Below are 13,434 nucleotides of genomic sequence, written 5' to 3'. Positions count from 1 at the left end.
TCCACAGCTTGGAATCCACGTCATTCAATCAGGATTTTCTTCATGAAGAAGGTATGGTCGACAGACACATCCTCTTTATTATCCTTCACACCACCCGAACGGTGTAACGGACTCCTTGGCCTGAAGCTCTAGTGTTTTTGCTCAAAGTTTTCCTGGAACAGGAGCAAAGGCCACTGATCATGGTCTCTCCCCTGCCAGGCTGTCAATCCTTTCCTGATACCTAAGCATTTCTGATATCATCCTTATAAATTGCTTCTGCATCCTCTCCAGTGCCTTTATATCCTTTTTATAATATGGAGACCAGAACTGCATGTAGTATTTTAAGTGTCGTCTAAACAAGGTTCGATACAGGTTCAGCATAACTTGCCTACTTCTCAATTCTATCCCTCTAGAGCTAAAGCCTAGTGTTTACTCTCCTTTTTTAATGGCCTTGCCACCCTGTAGTGCAACTTTTAGTGATTGGTGTGTTTGAACTCCAAGATCCCTTTGTTCCTCTACCTCATCTAGACTCGCACCTTCCATGTAATAAGTGACCTCCCTATTCTTCCTCTCAAAATGTACTACCTCACATTTATCTGTGATTAACTTTGTTTGCCAATGATTTGCCCATTCTGTAAGTTTATTCATGTCCTTCTGTAATTTGTTATTGTCCTCCTCAGTATTGACCATCCCCCACTCTTTGGTTTCATCCACAAATTTTGAAATTGTGTTTTTGATTCCAAAGTCCAAATTGTTAATGTAAATTGTGAAGAGCAGTGGTCACAGCACTGATCCCCGTGGAGCACCACTCCCCATCTTCTGCCTCTCTGTCTAACTACCTTTTACTCCCACTCTCTGCTTTCTGTCTTGAAGCCAGCTAGAAATCCATTCTGCAACTTGTTCCCTGACTCCACATTCTCTGACCTGATTCATTCATTTTTCTGAGGCACCTTATCGAAAGCCTTTTGAAAATCCAGATAAATTACATCTACTGCATTATAACCAAGAACATTTCCCTCCGAATGCTGTGAAAACACAGGCTCTGTCTTGTAGATACCAGATCACATCTCTCACCCTTCTGACTAGTCAAATGTGTTTGGAATGATTTGCATGTTCACAGACACAATGCTCAATACCAGCTCCAGTTGTCTCTTATATTGATTTTTCTGTTTTTTTCTTCCACCCCGTGACTTTATCTTCACCACTCCAAAACATCTTTCCTTTCATTCCTGCTAAGAACTTTTCACTATTTCATAAATCTTCTGTTCTTTTTTCAAGTTTTATTAATTCCACTCTCTGGTCTCAGATCCAGAGATTTCCCACTCTCCTGTCACATCAGCTGATAACCTTCCCATTTTCCACTCTCTAGTCTCAGATCTAGAGATTTCCCACTCTCCTGTCACATCAGCTGATATCATTCCCATTTTCCCCTCTCTAGTCTCAGATCCGGATATTTCCCATTCCCCTGTCACATCAGCTGATACCCTTCCCATTTTCCACTCTCTAATCTCAGATCCAGATATTTCCCATTCCCCTGTCACATCAGCTGATATCCTTCCCATTTTCTACTCTCTCGTCTCAGATTCGGATATTTCCCACTCTCCTGTCACATCAGCTGATATCCTTCCCATTTTCTACTCTCCAGTCTCAGATACGGATATTTCCCACTCTCCTGTCACATCAGCCGATACCCTTCCCATTTTCTACTCTCTAGTCTCAGATTCGGATATTTCCCATTATCCTGTCACATCAGCCGATACCCTTCCCATTTTCTACTCTCTAGTCTCAGATTCGGATATTTCCCACTTTCCTGTCACATCAGCTGATATCCTTCCCATTGCTCCATTCAGCTTTACTGTAATGTAATTGAAGTTGATCAGTTCAGATTGTCACCATTCCTTCCCTTCTCCGTGAACCCACTCTGGTGCCCCAAGAATGTGAACTCTTCCGTCCTGATCCAGCCCTACAACTGCACCTTTACCTGTCTTATATTTACCTCCTTAAACAGCCAGTGCAAAACAATCCAGAATCACCACCCTGAAGCCCTGTTTACCAGCCTAGAATCGAAATTTTAATATTCCTTCTATAACCCTATTTCTATCTGTGTTACTGGTTCTAACCCTGGATATTCTCTGCTCTCCTTTCCTTCCCAGAGATGGTCCCACTGCTCCAAGATGTTCTTCCTTCTGGCACCAGGGTCATAACTTACCATTTAGGACCTGCTCAGGGCGGTAGAAGAGTCTGTCTATTCCCCTGACTATAGAGATTCCCACCACTATCACTCTACCATTCCTGTGCCCCAAATGTCTCTCACCCCCACCCCACTCGGGGTGGCCTCCTGCTTCCTGGTGTCACAGTGTTTTTCAGGGAGACCTTCCACTGAGTCACTGTCTCTATCCACCTTACAGACCCCAATACCAGATATCTATTGGACACTTCCAGTATTCAGGGAATCTCTCCACCTGTGATTGCAGTGCCCTCTAGATGGTCACTCACTTCCCTTTTTCTACTCAGCCCCTGCCCTGATCCATCTTTCTGTGTGAGCTGTAGGTTCTTCTATGAGATCTGGACCCTTGTCAGGACAGACATTATATTTAAAGTATTTTGTGAACCTACCCGTGTCCATTCTCATTCTTGTTGAAAATGTTGGATCTTCTCGGGGCGGCACAGTGGCGCAGTGGTTAGCACTGCAGCATCACAGCTCCAGCGACCCGGGTTCAATTCTGGGTACTGCCTGTGTGGAGTTTGCAAGTTCTCCCTGTGTCTGTGTGGGTTTCCTCAGGGTGCTCCGGTTTCCTCCCACATGCCAAAAGACTTGCAGGTTGATAGGTTAATTGGCCATTATAAATTGCCCTTAGTATAGGTAGGTGGTAGGGAAAATATAGGGACAGGTGGGGATGTGCTAGGAATATGGGATTAGTATAAATGGGTAGTTGATGGTCGGCACAGACTCGGTGGGCCGAAGGGCCTGTTTCAGTGCTGTATCTCGAAACTAAACTAAACTTCTCCCTGTTTGGTGAAGGTGTTCCCAGATTCTGATGCTCTGTAATAAATGTAATATTAATAATAGGGTCAAACAAAAATATTAAAATGGGAAGGAGAACATTGCCTTGTTAAACATGATATCAGTTCCTCCCCACCCACCCCCATCAGTGCAGCAGCTGTTAGTTGTGAGATTGAGCATTTCCCAAGGGTTACAATAAACTCTCCACATCAGGTGTGACAGAGACAACAGCCCAGTGAGTCCTGCTGATACAGTCATAGATTCAAAGAGTTACACAGTACAGAAACAGACCCTTCGGCCCACCGTGTCCGTGCCAGCCATCAAGCCTATCTAATCTAAACCCACTTTCCAGCACTTGGCCCGTAGCCTTGTATACTATGATGTTTCAAGCGCTCATCTAAATACTTAAATGTTGTGAGGGTTCCTGCCTCTCCCACCTCTTCAGGTTCCAGATTCCAACCACCCTCTGGGTGAAAATATTTTTCCTCAAATCTCCTCTAAACCTCCTGCCCCTTACCTTAAATCTATGCCCCTTGGTTATTGACACCTCTGCGAAGGGAAAAAGTTTCTGGAAGTTTCTTCCTATCTACCCTGTCTAGGCCCCTCATAATTTTGATCTCTGCAACCCAGTTCCAGATGGGGTCTCGTCATCTGAGACTCTGCACTGGAACACCCATTGGTAATATTTACTCACACAATGTGGGGCAAAACCAGCCTCACTGGAACACAGGAACAGGAGTAGGCCATTCAGCCCCTCGAGCCTGTTCTGTCAGTCAGAGAGATCACGGCTGGCCAGTATCCTCATTCCATCCACCCGTCTTAGCTCCATATCCCTGAATACACTTGCTTCACAAAAATCTATAATCTCAATCTGAAATGATTCATTGAGCTCGGATATCCTGTTTTTACTGGGAGGGAGTTCCACATTCCACCAGCCTGTGAGTGAAAGTGTTTCTGAACTTCACTCCTGAATGGCCTGACTCTGATTTGCAGGTTATGTTCCCTTGTCTTACACTCCCCCACTAGCTGAAAATGTTTCTCTATTTACCCCATCAATTCCTTTCAAAATCCTAAAAGCCTCGATCAAATCACCCCTTAACCTTCTAAATGTTACAAATAAATGATAAAATGTAAATCTATTCTAAGGTGTAGTGCACAGTTCTGAGTTAGTGAATATTCTACAGGGAAATATGGTGCAGTTAATATTTGATTAATGAAATGATCCTTCACTCGGTTTTATACAGTCTGGTGGTATTGTAGTATTTTATTTACAGTTTTGTGTTTAATATTTTAATTTATTGAGTTTCAGTATTAAATTATGGTGTTTTATGAATATAATATCTACTCACAAACACAATAAATAGCTGGGTATGATTCCTCTGGTCTCTGAGCAGTGACATTGTCCGTGTGTTCATGCAGATGTGTCCTGGTTGGTGTTTCTATTTGAATATATTTACCATATTGCACAGGGTGTCAGCAGCTGACTAACGAACACTGTAGGAGTGAAGACATTTACCACTGTTCCACTAATATTAACATTAATGTAGAATATTATAAATTATGAAACTATAAACAGTGAGGTGATACACAGCATTGATCTGTGAAATATCATGATGGATTTTATAATCTCAGAAAATGCCATAAATGTCTCAGTGATAGATTTTACTGCTGTGTTACAATCAGAATTCTCCACATTGTCTTTAGTCTTCCCAATGACTCATTGGAGAAATGTGCAATACATTTGAGACTGGATGTTGGACAAGCAGCACGAGAAAGCAAAGGCATTGGAGGTTTTGAGAGAGGTGGTGGAGAGGTGGAGCAGAGTGTTGTCAGTGTATATGTGAAAACTGATCACTTGTCCTCGGATAATGTCTGCATGTCGATGGGAAATAGGAGGGGGTGAGGATAGATCCATGGGAGTCTCCAGACGTCACAGTGCGGGATTGAGAGAAGAAGCCAGTGAACAAGATTCTCTGGCTGTCATTGGATGGATAAAAGTCAAACCAAGTGAGGTCAGTCCCTCTGAGCTGGACAATGGAGGAGAGGTGTTAAAGGAGGATCGGAGTTAACGTTTCGGGTCAGTGACCCTTCCTCGGAACTGACAAATATTAAAAATGTCACAGGTTATGAGCAAGTGAGGTGGGGGTGTGGCAAGAGATAACAAAGGAGAAGGTGTAGATTGGACAAGACCACATAGCTGACCAAAAGGTCATGGATCAAAGGCAAACAATGTGTTAATGGTGTGTTGAAAGACAAAGCATTAGTACAGAAAAGGTGTAAACGGATGGAATATTGAACAGCAGCAAGTGTAAACATGAAAAAAACCAGTGGGTAAGCAAACTGAACAAACTAAGATGAAATGAAATAAATGCAAAAAAAAGGTTGTAAAAAATGTAAAAAAAAAAGAAAGAAAACAGAAAAAACAACTAAACATGAAAGTAAAATGGGGGGCTGTCATGCTCTGAAATTATTGAACTCAATGTTCAGTCTGGAATGCTGTGCTGTGCCTAATCGGCAGATGAGATGCTGTTCCCCGAGCTTGTGTTGATGTTCACTGGAACACTGCAGCAATCCCAGGACAGAGATGTGAGCATGAGAGCAAGGGGGAGTGTTGAAATGGCAAGCAACCGGAAGCTTGGGGTCATGCTTTCAGACTGAGTGGCCATTTCTGCCACCTCCAGCGTGATGCCACTACCAAACGCATCTTCCCCTCCCTTCCCCTGTCAGCATTCCGAAGGGATCATTCCCTCCGTGACACCCTGGTCCACTCCTCCATTACCCCCACCGCCTCATCCCCTTCCCATGGCACCTTCCCCTGAAATCGCAGGAGGTGTAATACCTGCCCATTTACCTCCTCTCTCCTCACTATCCCAGGCCCCAAACACTCCTTTCAGGTGAAGCAGCGATTTACTTGTACTTCTTTCAATGTAGTATACTGTGTTCGCTGCTCACAATGTGATCTCCTCTACATTGGGGAGACCAAACGCAGACTGGGTGACCGCTTTGCGGAACACCTCCGCTCAGTCCGCAAGCAGGACCCTGAGCTTCCGGTTGCTTGCCATTCAAATTCTACCTTCTGCTGTGGTGGGATTCAAACCCATTTCCCCAGAGAAATATCCTGGGTCTCTGGGTTACTAGTCCAGTGATAATACCACTACGCCACCGCCTACCCTCTCATTAGATCATACCCATTTACGTCTATACCTCTATTTGCGTCTTTAAATTATCTACCTTGTTGCAAATGCTGTGTGCTTCTTGACATTATTCGGCATTTTAAGCCACGTTGATGCTCACCTTTGTTTATCCTGCCTTCTGATGTCACTTGCTACTTTTCTGCCTCCTGCTACCAGCTTTACTTCCTTCCTAAGAAGAGTGATTGGAGAAGTTGGGACTGTTTTCTTTGGAGAACAGAAGGCCGAAAGGAGATTTGATAGAAATATTCAGAATTATGAGTCTTCTGGACAGAGTAGATGGGGAAAAACTGTTCCCACTCCTGAAAGAATCAAGAACGAGAGGGCACAGACATAAGGTATGTGGCAAAAATAAACAATGGTGACACGAGGGAAAATTTTTTCATGCAGCGAGTGGTTATGATCTGAAATGCACTGCCAGAGAGTGCGGTGGATGTAGGTTCAATCAAGACATTCAATAGGGAATTAGATAGTTATCTGAAAAGGAGGGATGTACAGGGTCATGGGGAGAAGGCGGGGGAATGGCACTAAGTGAATTGTTCACTCGGACAGCCAGTGCAAACATGATGGGCTGAATGGTCTCCTGCTGTGCTGTAGCAATTCTGTGATTCTGTGGTTATTGGGCAAAGGCAGTTATATAGAGTGATCATCCATGATCACATTGAATGGCAGAAAGGGCTCTCAGGCCTGAATGACCTACTGTAGGTGTAGAGATCAGTGAGGGGGATTGTGATATACCTGAACAAATTAGCATCGGAAGGGAGGAGTATTAACGGTTTTAGCGGGCTTAAAATTGGATAAATCCCGAGGCCCAGATGAAATGTATCCAAGACTGCTATGTGTGCAAAGAGAGGAGATTGCAGGGGCTCGGACACAAATTTTCAAATCCTCTCTGGCCACAGGAGAAGTGCCAGAGGACTGGAGGACTGCAAATGTGGTACCATTATTCAAGAAGGGTAGCAGGGATAAACCAGTAAATTACAGGCCAGTAAGTCTAACATCAGTGGTAGGGACACGATTGGAAAAAATTCTGAGAGACAGGATTAATCTCCACTTGGAGAGACAGGGATTAATCAGGGATAGTCAGCATGGCTTTGCCAGGGGAAGATCATGTTTAACTAACTAGAATGAATTTTTCAAGGAGGTGACGAGGTCTTTAGATGAGGGTAAAGCAGTTGATGTAGTCTATATGGACTTCAATAAGGCTTTTGATAAGGTCCCACATGGGAGATTGGTTAAGAAGGTAAGAGCCCATGGGATCCAGGGCAATTTGGAAAATTGGATCCAAAATTGGCTTAGTGGCAGGAGGCAGAGGGTGATGGTCGAGGGTTGTTTTTGCAATTGGAAGCCTGTGACCAGTGGTGTATCGCAGGGATCAGTGTTGGGACCCTTGCTGTTTCTCGTGTACATTAATGATTTAGACGTGAATATAGGAGGTATGATCAGTAAGTTTGCAGATGATATGAAAATTGGTGGTGTCGTAAATAGTGAGGAGGAAAGCTTTAGAATACAGGATGATATAGATGGGCTGGTAAGATGGTCAGAGCAGTGGCAAATGGAATTTAATCCTGAGAAGTGTGAGGTGATGCATTTTGGGAGGACTAACAAGGCAAGGGAATATACAATGGATGGTAGAACCCTCGGAAGTACAGAAGGTCAGAGGGACCTTGGTGTACGTGTCCATGGCTCACTGAAGGCAGCAGCACAGGTAGATAAGGTGGTTAGGAAGGCATATGGGATACTTGTCGCTATTAGCCAAGGCAAGAATATAAGAGCAGGGAGGTTATGATGGATCTGTATAAAACACTAGTAAGGCCACAGCTGGAGTACTGTGTACAGTTCTGGTCGCCACATTATATTAAGGATGTGATTGCACTGGAGAGGGTACAGAGGAGATTCACCAGGATGTTGCCTGGGCTGGAGTATTTCAGATATGAAGAGAGACCGGATCGGCGAGGGTTATTTTCCTTAGAGCACAGAAGGCTGAGGCGGGACCTTATGGAGGTATACAAAATTATGAGGGGCATTGATAGGATATATAGGAAGAAACTTTTTTCCCTTACCAGAGAGATCTATAACCAGGGAGTGTAGATTTAAGGTAAGGGGCAGGAGGTTTAGAAGGGATTTGAGGGAAAAAAATTCACCCAGAGGGTGGTTGGAATGTGGAACACATTGCCTGAAGAGGTGGTAGAGGCAGGAACCATCAGAACATTTAAGAAGTATTTAGATGAGCACTTGAAATGTCATGGCATATAACGCTATGGGCCAAGTGCTGGAAAATGGGATTAGAATAGATAGGCTTGATGGTTGCATGGTTATGATGGGCCGAAGGGCCTGTTTCTGTGCTGGATAACTCGATGATTCTATGTCTCTACTGTTGTCCCGATGTTCCTAAGAGCTCCAGATGTCCTGGCTATAGTTTCTTGACTAATATTTGCTGAGCTTGGAGCAGAGATTGTGGTGAATGAGGAACAAAATTGTTCCACAGGAACATCCGGAGGAGCGGAGAGCATGTACAGTGACGTATGGCTGGAAGGGATTAATGAAATAGGGAGGGAATCAGGCAAGAAGGGGTTGTAATAAGCAGGCAAAAATCTTCAAACCAATTTACTGGTGGACTGGGAGCCAGTGGAACTTGGCACAAGGGCAGTGAACAGGTGAGTGGAACTTTATTCAGGACAACCATTGCAATGTGACCCTGAGAATCGTTTGCGAAATTGGCTCAGTGACAGGACACAAAGGGTAATGATCGATGGATGTTTTTGTGAATGGAAGGTAGTTTCCAGTGGCATGCCACAAGGCTCAGTCTTGGTCCCTTGCTGTTTCTGGTATATATTAATGATTTGGACTTATATGTGGGAGGCATGATTGGGAAATTCACAGGTGAAACAAAAATTGGTCGTATAGTTGATAGTGAAGAGGATAGCCATAGAGTCCAGAATGATATCAATGGTTTTGTTGAGTGGGCAGAAAAGTGGCAAATGGAATTCAAGACGGAGAAGTGTGGGGTAATGCATTTGGGGAAGGCAAACAAAGCAAGGGAATACACAATAAACAGGAGGATATTGAGAGGGGTAGAAGAAGTGAGAGACCTTGGTGTGCATGTCGCGGGTTCCTGAAGGTGGAAGGACAGGGAGATAGATTGGTGAAGAAGGCATACGAATTGCTTTCCTTTATTGACCAAGGTATAGAATAGAAAATCACGGATGTAATGCTGGAACTGTATAAAATGCCGGTTAGGCCACAGTTGGAGTATTGCGTACAGTTCTGGTCACCACATTACAGAAAGGACATAATTGTTCAGGAAAGAATACAGAGGAGATTTACAAGAATGTTGCCAGGGCTTGAAAGTTGCAGCTAAAACGAAAGATTAGAGAGGGTAGGTTTGTTTTCCTTGGAACAGAGGAGGCTGAGGGATGACTTAATTGAAATGTACAAAATTATGAGGGGCCTAGACAGAGTTACCACAAAGGACCTGCTTCTCCTGCTGGAGAGGTCAATTACCAGGGGGCACAGATTTAAGATGATTGGTACAAGGATTAGAATTAGAATTAGAACATTACAGCGCAGTACAGGCCCTTCGGCCCTCGATGTTGCGCCGACCTGTGAAACCATCTGACCTACACTATTCCATTTTCATCCATATGTCTATCCAATGACCACTTAAATGCCCTTAAAGTTGGCGAGTCTACTACTGTTGCACGCAGGGCGTTCCACGCCCCTACTACTCTCTGAGTAAAGAAACTACCTCTAACATCTGTCCTATATCTATCACCCCTCAACTTAAAGCTATGTCCCCTCATGTTTGCCATCACCATCCGAGGAAAAACACTCTCACTATCCACCCTATCTAACCCTCTGATTATCTTATATGTCTCTATTAAGTCACCTCTCCTCCTCCTTCTCTCCAACGAAAACGACCTCAAGTCCCTCAGCCTTTCCTCGTAAGACCTTCCCTCCATACCAGGCAACATCCGAGTAAATCTCCTCTGCACCCTTTCCAAAGCTTCCACATCCTTCCTATAATGCGGTGACCAGAACTGCACGCAATACTCCAGGTGCAGCCTCACCAGAGTTTTGTACAGCTGCAGCATGACCTTGTGGCTCCGAAACTCGATCCCCCTACTAATAAAAGCTAACGCACCATATGCCTTCTTAACAGCCCTATTAACCTGGGTAGCAACCTTCAGGGATTTATGTACCTGGACACCAAGATCTCTCTGCTCATCTACACTACCAAGAATCTTCCCATTAGCCCAGTACTCTGCATTCCTGTTACTCCTTCCAAAGTGAATCACCTCACACTTTTCCGCATTAAACTCCATTTGCCATCTCTCAGCCCAGCTCTGCAGCCTAGCTATGTCCTTCTGTACCCTACAACATCCTTCGGCACTATCCACAACTCCACCGACCTTCGTGTCATCCGCAAATTTACTAACCCACCCCTCTACACCCTCTTCCAGGTCATTTATAAAAATGACAAACAGCAATGGCCCCAAAACAGATCCTTGCGGTACACCACTAGTAACTAAACTCCAGGATGAACATTTGCCATCAACCACCACCCTCTGTCTTCTTTCAGTGAGCCAATTTCTGATCCAAAGCTCTAAATCACCTTCAATCCCATCCTTCCGTATTTTCTGCAATAGCCTACCGTGGGGAACCTTATCAAACGTCTTACTGAAATCCATATACACCACATCCACTGCTTTACCCTCATCCACCTGTTTGGTCACCTTCTCGAAAAACTCAATAAGGTTTGTGAGGCACGACCTACCCTTCACAAAACCGTTCTGACTATCGCTAATGAACTTATTCTTTTCAAGATGATTATAAATCCTGTCTCTTATAACCTTTTCCAACATTTTACCCACAACCGAAGTAAGGCTCACAGGTCTATAATTACCAGGGCTGTCTCTACTCCCCTTCTTGAACAAGGGGACAACATTTGCTATCCTCCAGTCTTCCGGCACTATTCCTGTTGACAAGTGGGAAGTGCACCCAACTCCAGCTCCTCGAGAACCGCGTTAGGGAACTGGAGCTGGAGCTGGATGAACTTCGGATCATTCGGGAGGCGGAGGAGGTTATTGAGAGGAGTTATGGGGAGGTAGTCACACCTCAGGTAAAAGAAGTAGGTAGATGGGTTACCGTCAGGGGAAGGAGGAGGAACCAGCAGGCAGTGCAGGGATCCCCTGTGGCCGTTTCCCTCAACAACAGGTATACCGTTTTGGATACTGTTGCGGGGGACGACTTACCAGGGGTAAGCAATGGGGTACAGGTATCTGGCACAGAGTCTGTCCCTGTTGCTCAGAAGGGAAGGGGGAAGAGGAGCAGAACATTAGTCATTGGGGACTCCATAGTTAGGGGAACAGATAGGAGGTTCTGTGGGAATGAGAGAGACTCACGGTTGGTATGTTGCCTCCCAGGTGCCAGGGTTCGTGATGTCTCGGATCGTGTTTTTGGGATCCTTAAGGGGGAGGGGGAGCAGCCCCAAGTCGTGGTCCACATAGGCACCAACGACATAGGTAGGAAGAGAGATGGGGATTTAAGACAGAAATTCAGGGAGCTAGGGTGGAAGCTTAGAGCAAGAACAAACAGAGTTGTGATCTCTGGGTTGTTGCCCGTGCCACGTGATAGCGAAGCAAGGAATAGGGAGAGAGACGAGTTGAACACGTGGCTGCAGGGATGGTGCAGGAGGGAGGGTTTTGGTTTCCTGGATAATTGGGGCTCTTTCTGGGGTAGGTGGGACCTCTACAAACAGGATGGTTTTCACCTGAACCAGAGGGGTACCAATATCCTGGGGGGGAGATTTGCTAGTGCTCTTCGGGGGGGTTTAAACTAATTCAGCAGGGGAATGGGAACCTAAATTGTAGTTCCAGTGTACAGGATGTTGAGAGTAGTGAGGTCAGGGATATGGTTACAAGGACGCAAGAGGGCACTGGCAAGCAAGAACCTGGTTTAAAGTGTGTCTACTTCAACGCCAGGAGCATCTGGAATAAGGTGGGTCAGCTTGCAGCATGGGTTGGTACCTGGGATCTCGATGTAGTGGCCATTTCGGAGACATGGGTAGAGCAGGGGCAGGAATGGATGTTGCAGATTCCGGGATTTAGATGTTTCAGTAAGAACAGAGAAGATGGTAAAAGAGGGGGGGGGGGGTGTGGCATTGTTAATCAAGGAGAGTATTACAGCGACAGAAAGGACGTTTGAGGACTCGTCTACTGAGGTAGTGTGGGCCGTGGTTAGAAACAGGAGAGGTGAGGTTACCCTGTTGGGAGTCTTTTATAGACCTCCGAATAGTTCCAGAGATGTAGAGGAAAGGATAGCGAAGATGATTCTCGACAGGAGCGAGAGTAACAGGGTAGTTGTTATGGGGGACTTTAACTTTCCAAATATTGACTGGAAATACTATAGTTCGAGTACTTTAGATGGGTCAGTTTTTGTCCAGGTCTATAGAAGACTCCCAACAGGGTGACCTCTCCTCTCTTGTCTCTAACCTCGGCCCATACTACCTCAGTAGACGAGTCCTCAAACGTCCTTTCTGCCGCTGCAATACTCTCCTTGATTAACAATGCCACACCACCCCCCCTTCTTTTACCATCTTCTCTGTTCTTACTGAAACATCTAAATCCCGGAACATGCAACATCCATTCCTGCCCCTGCTCTACCCATGTCTCCGAAATGGCCACAACATCGAGATCCCAGGTGCCAACCCATGCTGCAAGCTCGCCTTCCTTATTCCGGATGCTCCTGGCGTTGAAGTAGACACACTTTAAACCAAGTTCTTGCTTGCCAGTGCCCTCTTGCGTCCTTGTAACCTTATCCCTGACCTCACTACTCTCAACATCCTGTACACTGGAACTACAATTTAGGTTCCCATTCCCCTGCTGAATTAGTTTAAACCCCCCTGAAGAACACTAGCAAATCTCCCCCCCAGGATATTGGTACCCCTCTGGTTCAGGTGAAGACCATCCTGTTTGTAGAGGTCCCACCTACCCCAGAAAGATCCCCAATTATCCAGGAAACCAAAACCCTCCCTCCTACACCATCCCTGCAGCCACGTGTTCAACTCCTCTCTCTCCCTATTCCTCGCTTCGCTAGCACGTGGCACGGGCAACAACCCAGAGATAACAACTCTGTTTGTTCTCGCTCTAAGCTTCCACCCTAGCTCCCTGAATTTCTGATTAGAGTTGACTTGAGGATAAACTTTTTCACCCAGAGGGTGGTGGGTATCTGGAATTCACTGCCCTGATCAGTGGTGGA

This window comes from Heterodontus francisci, unplaced genomic scaffold (assembly GCF_036365525.1).
Source record: "Heterodontus francisci isolate sHetFra1 unplaced genomic scaffold, sHetFra1.hap1 HAP1_SCAFFOLD_106, whole genome shotgun sequence".
In the NCBI taxonomy this organism is placed as follows: Eukaryota; Metazoa; Chordata; class Chondrichthyes; order Heterodontiformes; family Heterodontidae; genus Heterodontus; species Heterodontus francisci.
The sequence above is the reverse complement of the archived record's forward strand: the minus strand, read 5'-3'. Positions refer to the sequence as shown.